This window comes from Pantherophis guttatus, chromosome 1 (genome assembly GCF_059756535.1).
Source record: "Pantherophis guttatus breed Tessera chromosome 1, ASM5975653v1, whole genome shotgun sequence".
Classification (NCBI taxonomy): domain Eukaryota; kingdom Metazoa; phylum Chordata; class Lepidosauria; order Squamata; family Colubridae; genus Pantherophis; species Pantherophis guttatus.
In genome coordinates this window covers 166,086,615-166,095,444 of record NC_142063.1, presented here as the reverse complement: position 1 = coordinate 166,095,444, position 8,830 = coordinate 166,086,615, and the positions used below count along the sequence as shown (strand labels likewise).

Genomic DNA, 8,830 nt, shown 5'->3' with positions numbered 1-8,830 from the left:
TTTTAGAAGTTCCTGAAGCATAGATTCAAATTATCTTTTTGTTGAAACAATAATATGGTCATCTCCGTTTCTCTGACCTTCAAAGTGTAAATCAGCAGACTGTCTTTATCTGTGACAACTGAGGGGCAACTGAGGGGCCTCTCCTCACTGATTCTACATCAAAGAAAGAATGTGTCTGCCTTTTATTTCAACTGGATACATTTGCAAGCACAATTTCTCTTCTACAATACTATGAACAAAGAGGGCCCTTCAGTGATCATCTAGCTGGACCCGCTTTTCCTACTTTAGTTCTGTTCACCAATAAATGGACCTTCTTTCCAATCAGCCTCCAACCTCCATTTTGTTACCACTATCTTTCTCCCAGCTTGGAACTGAACCAGATGGATTTTCCTTCCAACAGTTATATAGCGAATATGTCAAATTTACACTTTCCTTCTATGCTCACTAATACATTTTCAGGGTTAAATAATAGTTTAGACTGCTGCTAGCTGTGAGTTTGCTGAGAAATATCTTTGTCTTGGGAAAGTCTGTCTTTCAGCTCAATTTCTTGTGGGACAGGCTAAACAAATTTATTCTAAAACTTTAAATGAAATATATCAAATAATAATAGAAGAAAATATCAGCACCTCCAGAGCTTTTAATTCCCAATTTTCCATCCACAAAACATGACTATATTATTGTAACTTCTGAACACATGCACTCTCTGCTTTACTAATTGAATAGTTTTTCATCCTTGTTCACCTCTGCTTTTAAAACCAGCACAAATTAGAAAAAACAGAGTAGAATTAAATATCACAACTCACACCTTTTTAACCCTGGCTGCTGCACTTCAGTCCAGAGAATGAATTCTTACAGATCAAACTTCACTATTATTATGTAAGCAGAGACTTGTATGCCCAAACTGGGTGGATGTAATTCAAAATGTTAGAGAAACTTATATTTCATTCAGGTTTACATTTTTTTAATCATTTCCTAATTTTTATGGTTTTCTATCACTGCTTGGGTCTCGGGCTAAAACGGTTTGCCTGAGTAGATTACAGGGTAGTTTTAACACCAAAACCAGATCTGGAATCAATGAAGCCCAACAGTCTGCTCAGTGCAAGACCTTCAATTCAGTATGCAGCTATACATCCTTAAAACTGCCATCCAGCCTCTGTTTAAACATCTGCAGTCTACTTTTGAAGATTTTAAATTATTAGGAATTTATTCAAAATCTGCTTCTCTAAGAATTCTACTCATTAGTTTTAATCTTACCCTCCGAGCAATAGAAGACAAATGGATTCCATGTCCATATGAATCATAAAAAAGCGAAAGTTAGAATATTTTGGACATGTGATGCAACACTCAGAAAAATACGGCATACTTCACTTAATCCTCCAAGGAAAGATTGAAGGCAAACGAGGTCCAGGCAGAAGAAGAACATCATGGCTTCAAAATCTAAGGGACTGGTTTGGAAAAAAATTCAACAGCACTTTTTTGTGCGGCTGTTGATAAAAATAGGATTGTCAACATGATCGCCAATGTCCAATGATGGATATGGCACAAGAAGAAGAAGTCCATATAAAACTTTATTAGTAATGTGAAAACTTTTATAATAATCTTAATCTTTTAAATGTAACTAGTTCTTTTAATTATTCCTCAAAGAGCCTGAGTTTCAGATGCTTTTTCTTCTTAGTTGTGGACTTGCTCAGATCCATGTGATATGAACAGACCAGAATAGAATAGAAGCATAATTTCTTGGGATTAGAACCTAGTGGTCAAATGTTTTGAATGTAATATAGTTTCTGTCAGAGTTTGTTGCAGAAATCAAATCCAGAAAGCACACACAGGTAACTGATTCAGCAGGATTCATTAACTTCTCTTTATATACAATATAATACATGAAGTAAATATACAATACCAACAGCAGAGGAGAGAAGTTTCAATTCAGAGTTGCAGACAGACTAGTTTGCAGTTTCAGAGCTCAGAGCTTAATACAGAGCCACGCCCAGGCTCCTTCCAGTTTCAGTTTCCAAATAGTCCTCATTGGCTGATTTAGTTGCTATTCCTATTCATTGGCTGACCTTGTTACCATGCCCTATTCCAGTTCATGAATATTCTGACAGTTTCACTCATTAAATTTTAAATTCTTATCCTTCTGGATATTTTTTCATGCATTTATCTTTTAAATCCAAATCTTCATGTAATTTTTTTGTTGTTGTTGCAACTGGCACTAAGCATTATTTATGGAGACTTCTTTCAAACAGTTTGCAACCAAATGAAGTAGCAAAAAATATTGCATTTAAATATCAAAATAACTCTATTTTAAGGAAGGATTTGATCCACAGATATTGCTGAGTCATACTGAATAATTATTTTTTTAATAGATACTTAGACACATAGAATCTGTAATCATTATCTGCATTGTTATATTTGAAAGTCTTTAATAAGAAACAACATAAATAGAGCATCTTTTTTTTAAAACATACTGCTCAGATAAGGTGGATCAGAGAATTAACAGACTCCAGCCACCTTTGACTTTCTAGCTAGGATTAATGCTATCTAAAGAAGGCCAATTTGAGGGACATTTATAGTACATGAAGTTATTTTTTCTACAATCATCATTCACCATCCAATTATTTTTTCATTCCCAACTGTATATGTAACACAAAGATTACTTTTTTTTTTTTTGATGAAGAAATGTCTTTAATTTCAACAGCTATACTTCTTGATCCTCTGAACAAATAATAATCTTCTCTGGAGAAGCCAACCTTATAAGTCACAAAGCTCTTCTTAATTATGTTGTGTACTCACACAGTTTTTAATAAGATGAGATAAAATAATCAATCTACTTTGATAGCCAAGGTGAAATTTTGTCAAGTTTTTTTTTAATGTTTTAAAATTACTCTAGAAGTAGAGGAAGGGCAAAATGTTGACACCATGAGGCCTGATTATGAGCTTTTCCTTCTTACAACATTAACTGGCTTGACTCATACCTAAATCAGCTAGGAATGAAGGGGTCAGAAAATACCACTTTTAATATATTGCAGAAAAAGATGGGCAGGGATGGTTTCCAATGCGCTGGATGCAGATAAAAGATGACATTGTTCCTTCCTGATCTTAAGAAATATTCAGGGACAAATCATTTCTATGTTTCTATAGAGGTCTTAATCTTCTCATGATTAGGCTGTAAATGTATGCTTCCTTTCCCTGCATTTTATTTCAGGTTAAAATGTCTGCATAGCCACCTGCAATTGTTGCCTTCAGCCTTCTTTCATCTGGAGATGCATATCTCCTTCATTATAACTAATAAACAACTGTCTATTTTCGCTGTTAAGTTGATAAATAATTTATAGATGGCTTAGAAGCCTTCTAAAACTGAGGAGAAACCTCCAAACCATAACACAGAAGTGTTGATAACACGTTATTCTCTTTCATCTATTTGTGAAAAGATTAAAGCATAATATCCTAAGCATGTGGATGAATCTTTAAAGGAAGCTCTGAGCTGAAGAAGCTTCTTGGATGAGAAGCGAAACATCTTCAAAGAAAAAACAGAAAATCCAGTTGCCTCTCGAAAAAGCACCTTTGGGACTTTAAAAGAAGGATGAACAGTATTCCCAAAATCAATTTGTGTCCCCAGCTAGTTAACATCTTCAGAAAGTAGAAACATTACAGAAAGGGCTAGAGTTCTTCTTTCAGCTTATGCTCATGGTTTTGGTGGGTTCCTAAGGGTGAAATGAGAGCATCAAGCCTTTGGAAACTGAGTACCGTATTTTTTTGGTCTATAAGATGCACTTTCCCCCTCCCAAAAAGTGGGTGGAAATGTCTGTGAGTCTTATAGAGCAAATGTTGCTGAAGCCCTGCCCACCCATTGGCCCCCACACTTCAGCCTCTGCCTGCCAGCAATTTACCTCCTTGTAGCAAAGCTGACAGCCTGGTCAGCTTTGGCACAGCCTGATTTAGCACAAGCAGCTGATTGGCAGTTGGATCAACCTCCCGGAATAGCGCCGATCAGCTGTTCCAGGCTGTGGGGATCGCCGCCATTGCCGCCCATCACTGCCACCGCCTATTACTGCCTCTGTGTGCCCCATTTTTGGCCTCAGTGTGTCCCATTTTTGGCCCATTCCAGGCAGCAGGGATTGCCGCCACCGCGTTTCAGTGGTGATAGGTAGCAGCAATCCCCACCACCTGGAAAGGGTCAAAAACAGGACACACAGAGGCCCAAAAATGGGCCACACGAATGCGGTAATAGGCGGTGGTGGTGATGGGCAGCAATGGGCAGCAGCGATCTCCACAGCCTGGAACAGCTTATCGGCGGTATGCTGAGAGGCCGATCCAACTGCCAATCAGCTGCTTGTGCTAAATCAGGCTGTGCTGAAGCTGACCAGGTTGTTTGCTGTTTGCTGCAAGGAGGCAAATTGCTGGGAGGCAGAGGCAGAGGCAGAGGCAGAGGCAGAATTTTTTTCTTGTTTTCCTCCCCAAAAGCTAGGTGTGTCTTATGGTTCGGAGCGTCTTATAGTGCGAAAAATACGGTAATTTTTATTCCCACTTTTACAAACTGTCCAGTTCCTCCAAAGAAATCTCATGAGATCACACCATTGAAATTAGGAATGCAAAATAGCAATCCTGGGGTCATTGAGGAGTGTCAAAGGAAAGATATAAGGGTAACCCCACTGCCCACTTCCATTTCCATCCTTAGAGGGAATAACTGATGTTATTTATAGCAATTTTATGCATTGTGTTTTAACTTAATTGTATTTATGCAATACTTCGGTATCTGCAAAGATAGGTACAAATCAAATCAAATCTTTATTACAGTGATAGACCAGTATAAGTATAAGGAAGATGGGGTACAGTTAATTTAAAAGCATAGAAGATATATATGCAGAACCTACCATAGTAACACTGCATGTTGTAGCAGGGTTGGTATCTGAAAGTTTAGAATTACATTGTGCAATAATGGTGATAGAAGGGCATATGGATGACTCTGTAATATAGGCAATGGAGAAGTACATGCTCTGCTGTTTCTGTGTGTCCAGTGTCACAAAGGCTGTGCCTTTCTGGATAAGGAATCTTTCAATATTGGCCTTCAAGGGCTACTGAGGGGAGGGCATGATATTGTGCCAGAGAAAAAGCCCTCCCGTGTTTAGGTATTTCAAGTTTCAGAATCAGAGTATAAGTATCAGAGTTTATATAGGTATCAGAGAGCCTGTTGGCAATAAAGGTAAATTCCATTTGTGCTTGTCTTTACTATACACTGTTTAATGAAAGATGAATAAAGATTTTAAATGCTTCTGTTAATCAGGAAGTGTCAGTCTTCAGCTTTAGATCCACTTGTCATCAATGGTGGATAAAGCAATAAATCCATGTCTGAAACGAAACACTTTAAATTTTAAACATCAGCTCATACAAATGGGTTTTTGGTTTTTTTTTTTCAAATTTAAAACTTAAAGGCATGAATAGAGGGAGAAACATTTTGGTGGCATTTCCATGTATGGGGTGTTTTTCCTGAGATAGCATCCCATTAAGTTGCGGTGAAAAAAAAGTGGTTTGGGATCTTTGGGATTAATAATAATTACATGACAAAATATTATATAATTATATACAATTCTAAGACAAAAGGTTTGGACAGTGGACATAGCAGTATCTGGGCAGAGCAGAAGACAAGAGAAAGAACTGGAGAAAATCACACAACACAAAAGACCTACAAATAGAAGTAGAACAATTATAGGGGGAACGAAGGTTGGGCTTGAGTGGGAGAAACAAGCCAGTCCAATTTTGTTGGAAAAGAACTTAAGAACTTCACTATGGCTGCTGAGTTGGATTTTTCATCCCCTGAAATCCCAGAGTCCACCTTTATGGAGAACATCTTACACTATGGCCTTTTCTTTGGTGCCATTTTCCAGCTCATTTGTGTTCTGGCGATAATCCTCTCTGTTTCAAAGACATATAAAATGGATACTGAAAGCTTTGAAACGAAAAGTGCTGAAGTAGTCAAGAAACCCAAACTTGCTGCTATCTCGGTGAACAAGAAGCTCAAAAAAGAAACAAAGAAGAAACGATAAAATGATATCATGATGAAACTTTCACAGCAACCATATGGCAACAAGTCAAATTGCAGTGAAGATGACACTGCAAATATATTTGATGAAACTGTCCTTATTCTGATTTTGAGGAAGCAGATAACACTTTCTAAAATGGCTCCAGGTTTATTGTTTTACCTGATCTGTAAGGTTAGTGCGAAATATCTTACAGTTTGGTTCAGTAACAGGAAAACAATCTTTTTTGGGGGGCAATGTTTGAGGGACAACTGGATCATAGACATGTCCCGCCACATCACTCTTTTCCATTTTTTAAACAGAGGGATTGAACACTCTACTATTTTTGTATGTTGTTAATATAATTGGTTATATTATTATCCTTTCACTTTCTTTTATTAAAAAAACAGTCCTAATTAAAAAAAAGTAGAACAATTGTGGCAAAAGAAAAGAAAGATAATACTAACAGGAATAGAATAGAATAGAATAGAATAGAATAGAATAGAATAGAATAGAATAGAATAGAATAGAATAGAATAGAATAGAATAGAATTCTTTATTGGCCAAGTGTGATTGGACACACAAGGAATTTGTCTTTGGTGTATATGCTCTCAATGTACATAAGGAGAATAAAATACATTCATCAAGAATAAAAAGATACAACACTTAGTGATAGTCAAGGTTACTAATAAGCTATCAAATCATACAAGGAAACAAATAAAAATAAGATAAATTGAAAGATACAAGAAACATGGTTATAGTAATAAGTGGAAAGAGATAGATACTAGTAATTAAGAGAAGAATAATAGTAATACAGTAAATACAGTAAATTATTTGACAGTGTTTTGGGAATTGGTGCAACCCAAAATCATCTGGAGCATCACTTGAATGCAATTGGCATTGACACAATCACCATAAATCAATTGTAAAAGGAAGCCTTACTTGGAACAGTTTACATTCCACAATGCAATCAAACAAAAACTTCTTGCGGGTGGATAAAAATACTAAATCCAGTCTAAACCTCTGGCCAACTGTGTGACCAACCATAATAATAATAAGATCCAAACAGATAGGCATCTCATTCATAACATGCCTGATAATACAGTTATAGAAAAGAAGACAGTCTGGTTCAGTGATGTTGCTATTCCAGTGATTCTAGAATTAAAGAAAAACAATTTGAAAAAATTACAAAACTTTGGGACTTAAAGACCTAAGTGAATGCTTGAATGCTTATGGAAAAATAAATTCATTGTTCTATGAATAGTGATTGCAGCTCATGGAATGATTTTAAAGGACTTCCTTGATATCTGGAAATATTGAATTTATCAGACTTGAACACTTTAACTTTACCAAAAAAAAAACAAAAAAAAAAAAAACCAAAACCCCAATCCTGTTTGGAACTGCCTAGATTCTAAGACACTACCTTAACCATTCTTAGGTCCTTGGTTAGGAGTTGGTCCTTATTTCACTTCTACCATTCTTAAACTGTGAATCTGACTATATATTGCCCATACATAGTATTAATAAAAGAGTATCAGATTCTTAAGTACTCATTGAAATGTTGCTACACCTTGAAATGATAAAATCGTTAACCATTTTTAATGTAGTAGGGCAAATTCTTCAGTACAGCAGATTTAAATCCACAAAATATATTTTATTAATATGATTCTGTCTATTTTATCTTATGCAGATCCTTTCTCAAGAGCATTTTGTTAACATTATATAGAGCTCGGTGGATGGATAAACAAAAAACAAAGGAATCCATTAGAGCTCAGTTCAACACTGTTCTATCACTGTAAATGTTAGTGTGACAATTATATTAACAGTTTTACATCTATTTAGATTTAAGTACATTTCATTTAAATGAAACAAAATGCTAATGATTTTTTTATATGTTCCCTCCCATCTTTCAAATTATTGCTTCTGGAATTCAATTCCATACCCGAGTGTGGTGCTTGTCTTCAGAAGGTAGCATTTTTTGCTCCTCAAGCAACACTGAGGGAGAAAAAAGCTGTGGAAAAAAAATATTTTTTGTTTTAAATGTTGTTTCATGGAAATGTGTATATTAACCTGGCTAGGTGGCTCAGTGGCTAAGACGCTGAGCTTGTTGATCAGAAAGGGTAGCAATTCAGCAGTTTGAATCCCTAGTATAGGTCTACGTGAGCAGGGGGTTGGACTAGATGACCTCCAAGGTCCCTTCCAACTCTGTTACTGTTATAACTGTTATAATATGGAAGGGGAGGCAAAGATAGCTGCTCCTCCAATGAATTACGCTGCTTTGGATGAGAGCTTTCTGGACTGACATCTGTACAGATTACGGCTCTGTGTTAGAGATTAATTCAAAAAGCTAAATTTAGAAGGGAACAAAATTTGAGAAAAAGTGTTGCATTCTTTAGTTACAAAATGAATTTCTAGTTGTTCAGCTGTTGTGTAGAGAAGAAGCATGGCTCCCGAAATAAAGGTAGTTGGCCATCTCTCCTTTAGATTAAGGTAGATAGCCACTTACATCTGCACAGGGACTGGATTCTGATCCTGCCATACAAAGCCACTGGCTTCTGTGTATGTCTCCTGTGCTGCATACATCTTGAAATATATTTTCATCTGAAATCTATTTTGTTGCTGTCAAACCTGTAGTGAGTTTCATCACCTATTCATTCCCAATTACATCAATTGACTCATCAAAAGTTCTATTGTTCTGTGTAGAATTGGGATTAATACAATAGGGAGTAATTTTACATTTTGTGAACTACTCTTAACTATCCCAGCCAATGACTTTATTTGACCATTTTAGCACATACAGCGATGCATACATG

General features: G+C 36.2%; 1 pseudogene; it reads left to right on the top strand.

The window, feature by feature from the left end:
• Positions 1-5,725: 5,725 nt before the first annotated feature.
• Positions 5,726-6,162, top strand: LOC117674968 (protein MANBAL pseudogene; annotated as a pseudogene).
• The last annotated feature ends 2,668 nt before the right edge of the window (positions 6,163-8,830 follow it).